The sequence below is a fragment of the Aulonocara stuartgranti genome, assembly GCF_965226115.1.
Source record: "Aulonocara stuartgranti genome assembly, chromosome: 12".
Lineage (NCBI taxonomy): Eukaryota > Metazoa > Chordata > Actinopteri > Cichliformes > Cichlidae > Aulonocara > Aulonocara stuartgranti.
In genome coordinates this window covers 1,929,695-1,947,695 of record NC_138948.1, presented here as the reverse complement: position 1 = coordinate 1,947,695, position 18,001 = coordinate 1,929,695, and the positions used below count along the sequence as shown (strand labels likewise).

General features: G+C 39.4%; 2 long non-coding RNA genes across 2 annotated transcripts; both read left to right on the top strand.

The window, feature by feature from the left end:
- The first annotated feature begins 24 nt into the window (after positions 1-24).
- Positions 25-838, top strand: LOC309719162. The gene is made up of 2 exons (XR_014280159.1): positions 25-91; positions 703-838. It is a non-coding gene; the product is annotated as an uncharacterized lncRNA (long non-coding RNA).
- Positions 839-6,320: 5,482 nt separating this feature from the next.
- LOC309719158 lies at positions 6,321-8,232 on the top strand. The gene is made up of 3 exons (XR_014280154.1): positions 6,321-6,671; positions 6,838-7,581; positions 8,115-8,232. It is a non-coding gene; the product is annotated as an uncharacterized lncRNA (long non-coding RNA).
- Positions 8,233-18,001: the final 9,769 nt, after the last annotated feature.

The window sequence follows — 18,001 nt, the reverse complement described above, 5'->3', positions numbered from 1 at the left end:
CTAAGTACAATTTTCCATTGACAGTATTCTTTTATACTTTTGAGTTGTGGAATAGTTTCTGATTGTCATTTTACAGATGTACTGAACATCAGTTAATAGTCTTCTTGTCATGATCCTGGGTCTTCTGACCCAGCGTTTTAAGTTTATTTTGTTCATTAGGTTATCTAAGTTCATTTGGTTATTAGACTCCTTGTGTTTTCTTCCCCTGTATTTAAGTTTCCCCTCACCCTTTATGTTTCATGCTGCGTGTCTTATGTTATCAAGTTTGTATTATCATGTCTGTCTCATGTTTCCTGTTTTATTTTGGAGGAGTCGTGTGTTCTTTGTTCATTGTATTTAGTTTCACTTCCCTTGTCCTGTCATTAGGCTCATGTCAGTCAGCTGTTCCTCCATGTGTTCCCACTTCCCCTAATCACCTCCTGTGTATTTAAGTCCTCTGTTTTCAGTGTGTGATTGTCAGGTCGTCTGTTGTCTATGCCATGCTTCTAAGTTGCTTGTCTAGGTTTGTCTTATTGTTTGTTTAGATTTCCCAGTTTATGTTTGTGTTCATTTTGCTTCAGTTTGCCTTGCCCTTTGTTTGTACCGTTTCTACCAGCCATATTAAACGGCTCGCCTTTTGTTAACATTTCAAGTTTTGTTCCCTGTTCCTTGGAGTCTGCGTTTTGGGTCCTTTTTTCAATTCATACAGTCTGCCCTCGCCAGACTGTGACACTTCTCCCCTGGTTAGGGTGTTTTTCCTTTTCACCAAACTGTAAATTTTTATGTTGTATCATTTTTATTAATGCTTGTTTTATATGAATTCTTTTGATATTTTAGAATTAAAGAGGATTTGAAGTTATGATTCGCATGGAGATTTAACATTAATTACATTTTATTATAAGATAAGATAAGATAACCTTTATTAGTCCCACACGTGGGAAATTTGTTTTGTCACAGCAGGAAGTGGACAGTGCAAAAGTTATGACGCAAAAATTAGAATACAATAAGAATAAATACAGTACACAGCTGTACAGAATAGAATAAAATAATATACTATATACAGTAGAATAAAATAGAATAAAAATATACAATAAGATAAAAATAGAATACGAATGCTATATACAACTGAGTAAAAATACAACGATGACAGAAAAGATTATTGCACTTAGTGTTATTGCACATGTGTGGATGTGTGTGCTTGATCAGTTAAAGTCTTTATTATGGAGTCTGACAGCAGTGGGGAGGAAAGACCTGCGAAATCTCTCCGTCCCACACCGTGGGTGCCGCAGTCTCCCACTGAAGGAGCTGCTCAGTGCTGTCACAGTCTGCTGCATGGGGTGGGAGATGTTGTCCAACAGGGATGACAGCTTAGCCGCCGTTCTCCTGTCACTCACCACCTCCACTGGGTCCAGAGGGCATCCTAGAACAGAGCTGGCCCTTCGGATCACCCTGTTCAGTCTCTTCCTGTCCCCAGCAGAGATGCTGCCGCCCCAGCAGACCACGCCATAAAAGATAGCAGAAGCCACAACAGAGTCATAGAATTTCTTCAGGAGTGGGCCCTCCACTCCAAACGACCTGAGTCTCCGCAGCAGGTACAGCCTGCTCTGCCCTTTCCTGTAGAGGGCGTCTGAGTTATGAGTCCAGTCCAGTCTGCTGTTCAGATGAACACCAAGGTACCTGTAGCTGTCCACAGCCTCAATGTCCATACCTTGGATGTTCAGTGGTTGCAGTGGAGAATGCTTGTGCCTGTGGAAGTCTACCACCAGCTCCTTGGTTTTACTGGCGTTGATCTGGAGGTAGTTCTGCTGGCACCAGTCCACAAAGTCTTGAGTCAGTCCTCTGTACTCCTTGTCGTCCCCATCAGTGATGAGGCCGACTTTTGCAGAGTCATCAGAGAACTTCTGCAGGAAGCACTGGGTGGAATTGTGGGAGAAGTCTGCAGTGTAGATGGTGAAGAGGAACGGAGCCAGAACCGTTCCCTGTGGGGCCCCCGTACTGCAGACGACCCTGTCCGACACACAGCCCTGAGTCCTCACATACTGTGGTCGGTCGGTGAGGTAGTCCAGGATCCAGGTAGTGAGGTGATGGTCCACTCCAGAGTTCACCAGCTTGTCCTTTAGAACCGAGGGAAGAATAGTGTTGAAGGCACTGGAGAAATCAAAGAACATGATTCTCACAGTGCTTCCAGCGGTCTCCAGGTGAGCGAGGGAACGATGTAGGAGGTGAATGACGGCATCATCCGCTCCAATGCCAGGCTGGTAGGCAAACTGAAGTGGGTCCAGTGATGAGCTTGTTAGGCGCCGAAGCTGAGCCAGGACCAACCGCTCCAGGGTCTTCATCAGGTGGGATGTCAGAGCCACCGGCCTGTAGCTGTTGAGGTCCTTGGGGCGTGAAGTCTTTGGCACTGGTACAACACAGGAGGTTTTCCAGAGCTGTGGGACTCTTCCCAACCTCAGGCTCAGGTTGAAGAGGTGCTCCATCACCCCACACAGTTGGTCCGCGCAGGACCTGACGACCCTCGAGCTGATGCCATCTGGGCCCGCTGCCTTCTTGCCATTAATCCTCATTATCCTGTTTGTACGGTTTTCACCTGCTCTGTTGAATGATCCAGAAAAATGTAGTTTTGGCTTTTTTCTGCATTGATAAATACTGACTGAATACTGTGTTCCATTTGTGTTTACACAATAAAAACAAAGAAAATGAAAACTGAGGATATGTTTTTCAGAATGAAAGTAATGAAATGAAAATAAAGGACAGAAAATATTCAAAAACTATTTAGCAGAGAAAATAGATTGTGGATGATCGTGATCAGCTGAAGAAACACTTTGGGAAGCGTCGTGGGCAGATGTTGTTGCTTTCAGGATTTTACTGCTAGCACACACTAATACCATATAGTAAACAACACAACTACACCCAAACAGGTCTAAATAAAACAGCTAACTGAGGCTTAACAGTGTTGGAATATAACTGGAATAAACCCCGAATAACAATGTTCATTATTAGAGTCAGGTCTATGAAACAGAAACAAATGGAGTATAGTTTACACTAGGATGTGCCAGAGGGTCAGAGAATATCCATCAGTGTGCAACCATCAAAGGCCCTTATTACAGAAACCGTAGACTAATGAGTCAGTTATGTTACAGTGTGACCAGCTGATGCTGTTAAAATGATCACGATATGTAGGAATGTGACTCAGACATGAAGCTCACATACTGTATGCTCTCTGACTCTCCCACCATCAGAGCCATAAATCCTTTTTTAGACGTACTTGTTGGGATCTACTTGCAAAGTTACGCTGTGTGTGATCATGAGCTCAGCTCCAACACAGGCAGTGGAAATGATTAAAACAGCTGCATTTAGTAGTCATATTGTTGACATATTAATCTAAATATTATCGATTGTAGGATTACTACTGATATATCACACCTACAGAAACAGCCAGATTAAAAATGGTGTGTCAGTCTTTTGGCTCGCAGGCTGCAGAAACTTGTTTCTACTGGAAACTTGGTGGTTTTTGTCTGTTTTTCAGACGTGTATGATTTGACTCACTGTAAGAAAACCTTTGCTAAATGTTTCTGTTTACATGAAGATGCCATTCCAGACCTCAGAAGATGAGGCACATAATAATTCATTTATAAGTGTAATACAGGTAAATAAACTGGTATTTGTGTGTTTGTGCGAACTAAGCATTAAGAAGACTTTTACACTGCAAATCTGTTGGTTTCTCTGTGAGTGACATTTAAACTTGGAGCCTTGTGGGCACTGTTCATAGACTGTATATAAAGGATGGACACAGCCACCGTGAACAATGGGTTTCTGAACTCAGAGGCGTTTTAGAACGCATGGCTGCTGCCATGTTGGATTTTTGGATGAGTCAGTGAAGTGCCAAGCTATCAGCAACAGCCGGCAAGCTTAGAGCTCATTAGAGCAAAAGATAAAAATAAAATCACAAAATTTCACTCGCCAAAATTAAAGCGCAGACTTTTTAATGACATTTTAATGTTGTAATGAATGAAATCCTGAAACCAAACTAAAGAGAATAAAACTTGAAAGGTGACAAGTTATCAACATTTTATTGTTCATATAATTCTGAATATATAATATCTGACTGTTTCACTGACAGAAAGCTTCAGTATGTACCTCGGTACATTTCTGTGTAGAGTCCCATAAAGAACAAGAAGAAGAAGGGAGAGAGAGCCGCTGTGAGGAGAAGAAGCTCGAGCTGAATGATATTCATGATGAATGAACTGTAAACTGGTTTAACCGATGGACTCAACACCCTCACTTCCTGTTTTCTCTTCTTTCACTTTTATCAGACATGTTGTGTTTTGTCTTTAATAAGATGACCTTTGAACACAGAATACTGACAGCAGGAAGAATTATCAACATGATGATATTTAGTCATTTTTCAGCAACTCTGGATTACTGGGTTTGTTGTATAAAAGACCAGAAACACGTCGTAACTTTGGACATCCAATGCACACATAATTACAAACTATTTCAACACACGTTAAACTATTTTACAAATGCATAACCCAACACTAATCCAATTCAGGGTTGCTGGAGGCTATCCCACGTGTTACACCTATGGTCACTTTAGTAAAACACATGAAGAAAGAAGCAGTGATGAATCTTCATGCACAATAAAGTCCAACACACACGGTTAGTGCAATAATTTACATGCAAGGATGTAAATTGTTTGTAGGGTGGATGCTTGTCTGTTTTGAAGAGACTGATCACTGTCCATTAGTCAGGTTTCATGCTTATTGTGTATTTCTTTCATGGACAGCCAGGCCGACCACATAAAGGGAAAAGACCACCTGCAGTCTCTGGGCAGGTATAAAGCAGTGAGATGTGTGGGTCACACTGTGAGAAGTGGAGAACAAGGCAAAATGTAGGTCTTTGAAATTGATGCGATTGGTGTATCTACGAGGAGGCTGAGGGGTACCGAGGCTGCTGCCAGTATTTTTATATTTACACTTTTCAGCCAAGTAAACAGCTGTTGATATGCTGTATCTACGACCTTCTTCTTTTTCTTTCCCTTTAAAGCTCACCACAGCAGGTCATCCTCCTCTCTCTCCTCCTCTGTCACACCAACACTCTGTTCTTCTTCACTACATCCATGAATCTTCTCTGAGGTCTTCCTCTTTTCCTCCTGGCAGCTCTGCCTTCACATCCTTTCCCAGTCTATCCTCTATCCCTCCTCTGCACACGTGCAGCTTTGTCTCCAAACTGCTGAACCTGAGCTGTCCCTGTGATGCAGTCCTCTCTAATCCTGTCCATCCTGATCATTCCCAGTAAAAATCCTCCCGTCCTCTGCCACCTCCAGCTCAGCCTCCTGTCTTTTTGCATCACAGCAGCTCTCACAGGAGACCATTCTCAAAGTCATCTTGTAAATTTTTCCAATTAAATTTATCAAGAGGTGTAAGACCTTTAGGGTGCTCTGCTTCACACATCTTCACTTGTATTCCTTTCTTCTCCAGTAGCTCCCAACATGTACTCTGAGTGATACAGGTCCTTTTGTGGGCCTCAGCTCCACAGTTATGTCTTCTCTTTGGAGGAAGCTGGGATCCTCAGTTCAGGATTATGCAACCTAAATGATTCTGTTAACGTTACACCTCCTGTGCTGAGAGAGTCCAAAAATCCACTTTGTTCAGTCACGTGTTTGTGGGATCTTCCTGCCAGTTTCGTGTTTCATTGTATAGCAATGTTTGTGTTTCAAGTATGTTTGTGTTCTTGCTTTCAGGTCCTTTCAGTGAACATTTCAAAGCAGTCAATAATACAGACACATCTATGATGGGCACTGACACAAGTCTTCAGTGGTGCTCCTGGAACTGAGATCTTAAACAAAAAACAATCAGGGATGAAGAAGATTCATTTCAGTCTCACAAGCAGTTTTTTAAAGGAATCAGGTTTGTTCCAGTTTGCAGAAAAGACACCAAACATGTTAAAACTACTTGTAATGATGTGGGCACTCCTATCACTGCCTCGACTTCATCTTCATCCTTTTCAAATGCAGATTCATCAAATGTTCCTGATCTAACGGTTTCTTTAAGCTCACGGTTCTCCTCACTTCACTGCATCTCTTTTGTAAACTTTCACTCGTGTCTTTTTTGTTTTGCTCATCATCAACACCTGGAAGTGTCACAGATGATTTAAATCTGAGAGCCGCTGCATCCTGCTACATCTTTTCCTCCATCCTCTTTTCCTGCAGCGTGCTGTGCTGCTCACACCTCCGCACGTCTTCCTCCCTCTTCCTCTTGTTGGTGGCTGTTGTGCTTGAGGAGATGGGAGGAGCTCAGACAGAGGACACATCAGGTGTGTCACCTAAAAAAAAAAACGCTTTCTGTTCAGTAAATGCTGAAGTATGAACATGTGTGACAGATTTCCTGAACATCTGTTCTTCATCAGAGAGAAATCATCTGATGGAGAGTTTTTACACGGACAGAGTAAGCGCACATCTGAGCGCGCAGTGACGCACTTCTCTTTTTTCTCCTGCGGGTGGGCGTGTCCTCTGACGTCACATGAACCTGAACCGTAGAAACTTCAATCCTGCAGCTCTGAACCTGCGTGACAGCGGCTTCATCCAGGTAACATTTATCACGGACAGCACAGAGAAGCAGGCTCAGACCCGCCGTCAGACTTTAACTGTGAGAAACTTTCTGTGACCTCGAGGTGAATTTTCGGTTCAGGTAATAAACGCGGAACATTTGGACCGGAAGTAAACGATATAGTTCATGTCGTATTTTTGTCTGTAAATCTGTGTGAAAGTAAGATTGAACCGGTGACTTAATTAAAAAACGGGATAAAGTACAGAAAAACTGCTCACCTCATGATTACATCATATCTCTGTGACAGTAACGCAGCCGAGGTGCGATGGGAAGACGCGGAAATGGAAGACGCGGAAATGGAAGACGCGGAAATGGAGCGCCATAACACAAGAACACTTGCTTTCACTTCTCTGCTCGCTCTTCGTCGTTTAAACCTGGTTAAAGTTAAAGCTGAGGAGTGCAGTGCTGTTGTGAAAGGTTTGATCAGGAATCAGGAAAAGTAAAGTCTGTCACTGTGTCCTGATACAGGCCTGTTCTGTGGGCTGTGTTCTTTGGATCAGAGGCTGTAGAACCAGCTTGGACCGTGTTTGGTGGTCCTGATATGGTTCATGGACCTTAATCTGCTCTCTCTATAATCTGCTGTATAATCTCTCTGAAATGATGCGACTCAAGGATTAAACTGAGATAAATATCTCTGTTAACTAGGCCTCCGACACCATTTTAGGTATTAGAGTAGGAGGAGCCAATGCTTTTTTTTTTTCTTGAACTTTATTAACATGTATACTTAAACATTATTGTCCATTTTTACCTGCGATAATCAATTTATTATTTATTTTTTCTATATAACTAAGTTCTGTTTTACTTTTGTCTGTTAATATATTTTTCAAATGTGACTACTGAATAAAATAAACAGACTGAAGCTCTGACTGTAAACAGCTGCTTTTGGCTCAGTGGGGTCACCACAGGGTCGCTCCACCTGTTTGGCTTGGCAGATCGTGGGGTTGTCCGATGCCTCCCCACAGGAATCACATCAGGCAGGGCTCACACACAGGTTAGAAATAAAGTTTCAGAGAAAAAATAAAAAAATAAATGTTCATATAAAAGAGTACTGTGAGAAGCAGTCCTGTATAATTATAACCTGTATGCACACTTGGCCACCTTTACATGATCTAAAAGTACAAGTGAAAACAACCTGCTTTAAAACACATCATGAAGCGATATGCATAATTACACAACAATAAGCTCACACTACTCTCACAGAACAACAGTTATAAACTGGTGCTTCAGGGTCTGTCCTTAACAATGATGCTGTGTTTGTGTGAAGGCTGCTTGTGTGCAGCAGCATCTATATTTGAAGCACCATCTGCTGTGATTTCTACAACCTGGTGTTCAGATTCACTTTTACAGCTCAGATGTAAATAGACTTTATACCTTGTGAATAAATTACTTCAGGTTTTCACTCCATATGATACAGAGGTGGAAGTCACCTGCAGCTCGACTGGTTTCTGAAGATACAACATGAGGTGTTGTGTTTGTGAGTTCGACGCATTAACAAATTAACATTTTGAACTTTTCTCTCCTCAGGTTCTTAAACCCGACAGTTTGTCTCCAGATGAGTTAATAAATATCTGCTCATCTCGTCTGTTTCCAGCAGAGCGGCAAAATGGCAACTGCAGAAACAGGTGAGTGAGTGATGCAGACCCATCCAGAGTCAGCCTGGATGATGTAATGTTTCTCACTGTGCGTATATTCACCGCATCAGTGTCTGATGTTGTGTTCGTTACCTCTAATCACATGTGTAGGCCTTGTTTCTCAGTAGGAAAGTGTTCTGTTACTCTATAATAAATACATCTGGCTTTCTCCAGCTCTCAGCTTCAGTGGCGTGTATTTCAAAATGAAGGAACTGCATATTTGATTTGGCATCGATTTTTGCATCAGATGAAACCTACCTGTGTAACCAGAGTTTGGAGCAACAGGGACAGCGTACTAGCTTGTGCACTGCACAAGGTTGGGATTGTGTTGCCTCCTTGTTGGAACTGGGACCTTTTGTAAGGTGTGCATGCTAAACCTACAGTATAGAAATGAACAGTGCATCAGCTAACCTTGAGCTGTGTCCTCTTCTTTTTATTTATCCAGCATTCCTTTGATACTTGCTTTGTAAAAACAAAGTTAAATTTTTTTTCCATAGTGTAGGGTTAGAATGATTGCCTAACACATGAAAGGTCTCCAGTTTGTATTATTATAGGATCTTTACCTTACACTATAGAGCGTCTTGAGGTGACTGTTGTTGTGATTTGGTGCTATTTAAATTGAATTAAATTGAAAAGTCTGAAAATGCCAAATAAACGCTTTATTTTTGAAAGCGTGCCTCTGGGGCAACAATTTTATTGTCAATGTCAATATTGTAGTTAAGTGAACACGAAACTCCAAGTCCCCAGAACTCTGGATCTTAATAAAGTTAACAACAGTCACAAGTGTTGTAGTTGGGAAGAACTATGACCCCAGTGCAGACTGACAGGCAGACTTGAAGCTTAAAACAACCTTTCATTAAAGGTGTAAAAAATTCATGGAACACAAGGGACTAAGATCATGGCAGCAGGCAAACAGTTTGATGTGACCAAGGGTTAAGGAGAGATAAGGGCTATAAACACACTAAGAGTAATTAGGGAGGTTGGACAAGCCAAGTGAGCACAACTAAAACTCAAAGGAGAACAAGACTGAGGGAAATAAAACTGGACACTGAACACATGAAGCAGGAATTACCAAAATAAAACAGGAAATAAATATTGAAGCAAGGACTCAGCATATGAACTTGACAGAAGGAAAACCATGAAGACGGAGGGCACAGAAAGGAAACACTAGGAAGTCTATCAAACCAAGGTCATCAGTAACTAAAGATTAAAGACACCAATACTAGGCCATAGAACACCAATATTAAAGGAGCATGCTACAATAATAATAATAATAATAATAATAATAATAAAAGTCAAGAACACAGGGAAGCATGATTTACCATTTTATGAAATTAACCATTTTAGGAAAATAAAATGCCCGAGGGCCCGCATCTGGTAGCCGGGCCTTAGTCCAGGGGCTCGGCCGGGCACAGCCTGAAAAAGGGACTTGGGCCCATTCTCCTGTAGGCTCACCACCTGCAGGGGGCGCCATAGTGGTTGGGTGCAATGTGTGTCGGGCAGCAGGCAGGAGTGGAGGAACTGGCAGACTGATCCCCGGCTACCACGACTAGCAATTGGAACATGGAATGTCACCTCCCTGGTGGGAAAGGAGCCTGTCGATGAACGATTTTGTAATTGTATCACCAGACCTGTGGCCATATGTTCTGGACACTCGGGTAAAGAGATGGGCTGAGCTGTCAACTGATCACCACCTGGTGAGTCGGATCAGGTGGCGGGGGAAGATGCTGGACAGAACTGGCGGACCCTCACTATACATTTATAGTGAGGGTGGTGGCTCCCATCTTTTAGAAGGGGAACAGATAGTGTGTTCCAACTATAGGGGGAATCACACTCCTCAGCATCCCCGGGAACCTACACAGCAAAATCTCTAGTGTTAAATTAACACTGGAGAGTGTCTATATGGGTCCACACCTCTGAGTGTTAAATACAACACTGTTGAGTGTTAAATTAACACTTTTGACAGTGTTATATGTGTAAAAGTAACCTAGTCAGTTTTGAAGATTAACAAAGACTAACACTGAGCAGTGCTGATTTTCTAACACTGGAAAATAACTCAAAATGTTAGAAATATTCCAGTGTTAGAAAATCAGCACTGCTCAGTGTTAGTCTTTGTTAATCTTCAAAACTGACTAGGTTACTTTTACACATATAACACTGTCAAAAGTGTTAATTTAACACTCAACAGTGTTGTATTTAACACTCAAAGGTGTGGACCCATATAGACACTCTCCAGTGTTAATTTAACACTAGAGATTTTGGTGTGTAGGGATCAATAAAGTATTCTGAAAGTCTATGCCAGGGTGCTTTAAAGGAGGGCTGCCCTTTGTCACCGATTCTGTTCATAATTTTTATGGACAGAATTGCTAGGGGTAGCCATCACCCGATGAAGCCTGTTGGCGAATATACGAATACTACATATATATAATATATAATATACGACACGAATCGTGTCGAAATCAGTTTTTTTATTGTGTAATTTAATGTGGGATCAGTTTATCTAAAATGAGACATTACATTTTTCATCTTTTTCTTTTCAAGTTAATAATAATAAAATATAAGTGTGGAAACTGTGGAAGCTAAAATAAAAACGGATTTCCACCATTTTGTGTTTGGCACAATCAGGAAGTAGAAGTCAAAGGAGCTTGCAAAGAAAAGCGTCTGAACTTCAAATGGTGGAGTCCCAGATACCATTTGACCTTAGAACTGAAGAAGCTTCTCGGATGAGAGGTGAAACGTCTTCAAGTAACTTAAAGAAGTCCAGACGCTTTTCTTTGCAAGCTCCTTTGACTACGATGACCTGGATGACTGTAAACCTTCACAGTCAGGAAGTAGAACTTACAACAACACAAAGCTGCCTGTAAATTCCAGTGCCTTCAGTCTGTTAACAATAAATGCTCAATAAAGGCTTAAAAACTCCACCTATGTGCCTGTAGGTAGGCATTTTATTTTAAATTTGTCATATCAGAAAAATATAGCACAACTCATCAGAAAATTTTTATGTCTTAACAATGATTGTATTTGGAACATTTGCTAACCTTTTTCCCCTTTCTTAAGTAAAATAAGATCATGTTTTGTCAAAATAACAATAATAACAAAGCAAAACCCTTATGCATAGCCTTTAAGACAACCATTAAATGTTGTTACTTCAGTTAAAAAAATTACATATTGTTGGAATGGAGATCGCATCATGAAATGCAATACAACTTTAAAAGAGGAGTTCATGGAAAAACAAAAAAAGTTTTTATCGTAACATTACCCACTGGTTTTTACACTTTACATTTTGAAGACTGGATCAAATGGCCTGTAGCAATGGGCCAGACATCTCATAATCCTGAAACCTCCCACACGACACGCCAAGGGACACAGTCAAAAGCCTTCTCCAAGGCCACAAAACACATGTAGACTGTTTGCACCCTCAAGTATCCTTGAGAGGATAAAGAGCTGGTCTAGTGTTCCACGATCAGGATGAAAACCACATTCTTCTTCCTGTGTCTTAGATTCGACTAATGGACGGACAGTGTTGGGGAGTAACAGAATACATGTACCGCCGTTACGTATTTAAAATACAAAATATGAGTAACTGTATTCCGTTACAGTTACTGTTTAAAAAGGTGGTATTCAGAATACAGTTACTTTGTTGAAATAAAGGGATTCCATGGCGGTCTTTTCCTGTTTCATATGTTCGGCTACGCCCTCTCTGTTTTTGGTAATTCCACTCCGGTGGAATCCCAAACAAAACACACATTAAGAGGCTCTCATGTCTGTGTCTCAATCTCGTGGCCCATGTCACCTGTACTTGCGGACCGCATAATGACGTGAAGAAATATTTTTAAAAATTATTATTCAAAAAATGATTTAATATGAAGGCAATAGCAGAGTGTTGCAGGCGTCGCCCTAAAGCATGTAGCCTGATGGGCATGTAGTCCGTGCTGCAGGGAGAATGGACTGCTGTACCCGTGATGTGTCTGTGAGCGCGAGGGAGGGAGAAAAAGGAAAAGTATGAGTTGTAACTGACCAGAAACGGGAGCTGGAAGCATGTAAATATAATATTCACCACTGCAGCCAAAAAGAGTGGAATGGTGCGGAATAGTTTTCTATACAAGATCGCTGCAAAAAGTGCAGCCTTACCTAATGTCCACCTACTGTTACTCATTTATATTAAGATTTAAACATCTAGTTGGTATTGGTGTGGAGAGTAGCCTTCAGTAATAGTAATAAATCACACAGCAATAGGACATTCATGTAGTTGTAAAAAGCATCATAATATAATAAGTAATCCAAAGTATTCAGAATACATTACTCTAATCGATTAACTTAACGGAATACGGTACAAATACATTTTGGGGCATGTATTTTGTAATCTGTAGTGGAATACATTTTAAAAATAACCTTCCCAACACTGTGGACGGACTCTCCTTTCCAGCACCCTGGCATGGACTTTCCCAGGGAGGCTGACGAGTGTGATTCCCCTATAGCTGGAACACACCCTCCGGTCCCCTTTCTTAAAGATGAGAAACACTGCCCCGGTCTGCCAATCCAGAGGTACTGCCCCTGATTTCCATGCAACATTGTAGAGGCGTGTCAACCAGAACAGCCCTACGACATCCAGAGCCTTCAGGAACTTAGGGTAAACCACATCCACCCCAGGGGCCCTGCCACCAAGGAGTTGTTTAATAATTGCCTCAGTGACCTCACCCCTGAAGAAAGATGAGTCGTCCCCAGAGCAGGTCTGGTGATATGATTACAAAATCAATCATTTCATTTAATTTTCATTTATTTATTTATTTCACACTTGGTACAACAATTCAAACAAACCAATCACACTTTCTATCAATAAAGCACTGCAACCATGTGTGAAAAGGAGCAGGAAGAAGAAAATATTCTTATTAAACCCTGCCCCCTATCTACAATCCAACTTATATTACAAGTGGGCACCAAAAATCAGGGAACAAACTAACATTAACATTTATCTCCAGTCGTAACCCAAACCAAACAACAAATTTACAATCAGAATATACCACTCCACATAGTAACAAGGAGAAAATAAAACAAAAAACAAAAAATTATAATGGATCCTTTTTCAATGAACTCCAATTTCATTCACATTCTTCATATTGAGTTATCATTTTAAGCATGTAACACTTTTTAAAACAATGTAAATTTATACAATTCTTTAAATTATAATGAAGAGAGTTCCACAGTCGTATACCGTTGGACTCTTTAATCTTTGTGTAGTGCTAGCTAACTGATGCTTAAAATAAAATTTCCTTCTGCTATGTTCTCCCCCTGAACACATTAAAAATACTCTTTGTAACTTAAAGGGCAAAATATTATTTTTAGCCTTAAACATAATTAATAGTGTCCGTAATTTCACTAAATCTCCTAATTTTAATAATTTCGATTTTATAAATAATTTATTTGTATGTTCTCTATATTTAACGTTATGAATCATTCGTATCACTTTCTTCTGTAACAAGTTTAGAGGTTTTATAGTATTCTCATATGTATTCCCCCAGACTTCAATACAGTAACTAAAATATGAGAAAAACAATGAAAAATATAAAATGCGCATTGTTTTATAATCTAATAAATCTTTTACATTTCCCAAAATATAAATGTTTTTAACAATCTTCTTTCTAATATACTCAATATGCGATTTCCACATCAAATTTTCATCTACTATTACACCCAAAAAACGAAATTCAGTAACTCTATCAATCAATTCTCCATCAATGGACATAATGAGTTCATCCTCCTTTACACGATTGCCAAATATCATGAATTTCGTTTTTGTCAGATTCAAAGATAATTTATTTACATGAAACTGTTTTTTTAATCTTAACATCTCAGAAGTCATAATTTCAACCAAATCTTTCAAATTCTCTCCAGAACAATAAAAATTTGTGTCATCTGCAAATAAAATAGAATTTAACCTTTTTGATACGTCACAGATATCATTAATATATAAATTTAAAAGTTTAGGTCCCAAAATAGAACCTTGAGGAACGCCACATACAATCTTCAATCTTTCAGAGGTGTTACCGAGATAATGTACATATTGCGACCTATTTTCTAAATAACTCCTTAACCAAATTCAATGCCACTCATCTCACACCATAGTTATACAATTTAGAAATCAAAATATAATGTTGTAACGTGTCAAAAGCTTTTTTTAAAATCAACAAATACCCCAACTGTATATTTATTATTATTGGATGCAGATGAAATATCGTCAATGAAAGTCAACAATGCTAATGCCGTTGATCTATTTTTACGAAATCCAAATTGATTTTCATTTATTAGTTGATATTTTTCAATAAAACTATCAAGTCTTTGCGCAAGAAGTTTTTCGAGCACTTTTGAAAACTGTGATAAAAGAGACACTGGCCTATAATTGTTAAAACTATGCTTATCTCCTGATTTATATAAGGGTATCACTTTTGCCACTTTCATTCGATCAGGAAATACTCCTGATTGTAACGAGAGATTAAAAATATAGCAAAGAGGAATACTTATACAGTCTTTTTAATTATAACCATGTCTATACCATCACAGTCAGTAGATTTTTTATTTTTACAATTTTCTACAATTGCTACTATTTCTTTTAGGGTAGTATCAGCCAAGAATATAGAATTAACCATTCTATTTTCTCCTTTCCAGGCTTCCTCATATTCTGGGTCGTCATTTTTTCTAATTAAATTTGCTAAAGTGGGTCCGACATTTACAAAAGAAGAAGCGTTAGCTTACACAGTTGTATAACAATTTCTTGCAGAAAACACTTTCTGAAACCAGACTTATTTATATGAAAGATTTACTGTGAACCAATCATGCACTCCTAAGAGAACTGTTTAACTCTACAATGTTCATTAGACTCCAAAACTGTGTCCTCACAGGAAGTTTTATTCTTGTCCTGTGTAGGTGGTGAAATGTTCCAGAAAGTTTTGAGAACTCTTTAGGATCAGAGGATATATAACACAAGTAAGTATCTGTTGCTGGACCAAACACAATATATTAAAGGTGAATATGGCTGTAATATTATTTTACAATAGTACAACTGTAAGTGTACTGTAACTCTTTCCTCAGGTGAATTAGTCTGATTTTTTTCTGCTAAACGCATTATGGCAACTGCAGCATCTGGTAAGTTCAGTCAGACTTTATTATTCTGGATAGAACTCTGTCCTCTCCCACTATCCACATATTACACAGACGTATGCAATTGAAAATGTTCAGTAAATACAAGTTTTAGTACAACAACATGCTGCAGCTGAATTAAACTTACTCTGAACATTCATCATTCACCTGTCCCGGTTGTCATCCAAGAATAGGAATCGGTTGAGTGAAAAAGTATTTCAGTATTTGCAAAAATAAATAAATAAAATAAAATTTAAAAATTGAGCTAAATTAACCTGTTTGTGACTCGAGGAAGGTACCCGTTACAAGAGGAATGATATTCGTAGGCATACAATCAGTTCAGGTTTAATGCTAAAACAAAATCTTTCTAAACATGTAACAGTAAATGGTAAAATGATAAATGGCCTGTATTTGTATAGCGCTTTACACATTCGGTCATCCACCCATTCACACTCACATTCACACACTGGTGATGGCAGCTACATTGTAGCCACAGCTGCCCTGGGGCACCACCGGGCCCTCTGACCACCACCAGTAGGCAACGGGTGAAGCATCTTGCCTAAGGACACAACGACCGAGACTGTCGGAGCCGGGGCTCGAACCGGCAACCTTCCCATTACAAGGTGAACTGCCACGATTGCCCCCAAGACAATTAAAATATCTACTTTATTAAATACATTTAAAACTATAACATTTTAAAATTGTAGTTGGAAGACAGGATAAGCGCTGTGGGGAATCTATTAAAAACGAAAACCATGTGTCACACGTTAAAGGCATGGCGATCTATACTTCACCCCAACTGCGCAAAGAAAATCTTCAATGCCTGTTAGCGCTCAACCTCACCGCGGTACATGCAAAAGCAGCAAGAAACAGATCACACAGTTCCACACAGCGCCTTCACTGTCTGCAACGATAAGAAATTATTAAACCACTCTAAAACACAATCAATACATTAAATGGCGCCTGCTGATACAGTGAAATAACAATAAACAAATAAATAAACAATCACAATCACACAAAATAGTGCTCAGCTCTTTGTTGTCAACTTAAACTAGACTAAACCAAATTAAGGTAGCCACTGGTGTATAAGGACCTTGGCCCAGCAACCAGAGATCCACCCCGGCAAAGCAGCAGCTTGGAAATCTGTAAATTAAAACAGGCATCACTTACACTGAACAATTTACCTCAGAATGACTATCCGTCCCACTTTGCTTCATGTCTGTTTTTCAGTTAGGTTAGGGTTGCACCTTAATAAGTACCGGCAAGAGGTGGCAGAGTCCACTACAAGTTTCCCCACAGGCATAGAACAATGTTTTTCCTACAGGGGTAGAAATAACTCGAGCAGAACATTTTCTGTGACCTACGGCTCCAGTAAGAGGCCATGCAACCCACATCAAGCTGTCATAGAAAAGTTAAAAAGGCCAAATAGCACAGCTTACACCAGGCATTTGCACAGATCCAGGTTCACACAACAGATGCACTAATTACCTGCACCTGTGCTTATAAAAGTGAAAAAACCCAGCCCCGCGTACCAGAGGTGGTTCCCAGAAGCGGGTCTCACCTGTCACACATAGAAACACGGAAAACATATGCAGAAATTTCATAAACTTGTTTAAATGTTAAAACATAGACACTGAGAAAGTAATTGTCCAACAAATGTCATTCTCTTAAGATAAAAGAATGATTGCTTGATAAAAGTTGGAAAAGAAATGAAACTGAGATCTTCAAATTAGGTTGCTGTACTTCATAAACAAATACTCCATCACAAGTGAAAGTTGGGCATTCATATTTTTACTTAAGTAAAATTAAAGAACCAGTTCAAATATACACAAATACTGCATTTTTGGTTTCATGAAACAGAGTGAACTGCACTGAATTTTTGTTACACACTATCACTTAGTATAAGTTTGTAGTTAAATTTAGCAAATTTATATGGCAATCAAATGTTTTATAAACTGATATGACAAATCTATCTGAATACATAATTTATAATAATATTCACGACCAGTTAAAAGTTTTACAAATACATATATTTATTTAAATTGTATTTATATGGTACCAAATCACAACATAAATACTGATCATTTACACTTTTTTTTAAAAAAGTCCCACTTCACACATCTGATCATCGTTGCTTTCAAAAAGTGTCCTTTACATACAAATGTGTAAAAATACACATAACTACTGTTTTACTTAATTACAAAATCTTAAATGTGTGTGCAGGAATTGCCTGATATTCATGGATCAAATCACATGGATCAAATCACATGCCAAAGTGGGGTTTTGAGGCAAATTTCACAGATTCACAAATATAAGCTACATGTAAGGCCCAGTGTAAAACTGGGACATTTGGACTTCCACTGTATTTCTGCGCTTGTTATCAAATGAAACAGTAAAAAATGGTAGTTAAAATTACAGGAAAAAGACATTCTGTGCTCAGTTGCAGATGGGGGAAAGATCATGTTGCATATCAATGTGGCTCATCACCTGAAGTGATATAACTCATACACTGCCTGGCCAAAAAAAAAGTCGCCACCAAAAAAGGTCACATGCTCTAATATTTTGTTTGACTGCCTTTAGCTTTGATTATGACAAGCATTCGCTGTGGCATTGTTTCGAAATGCTTCTGCAATGTCACAGGATTTA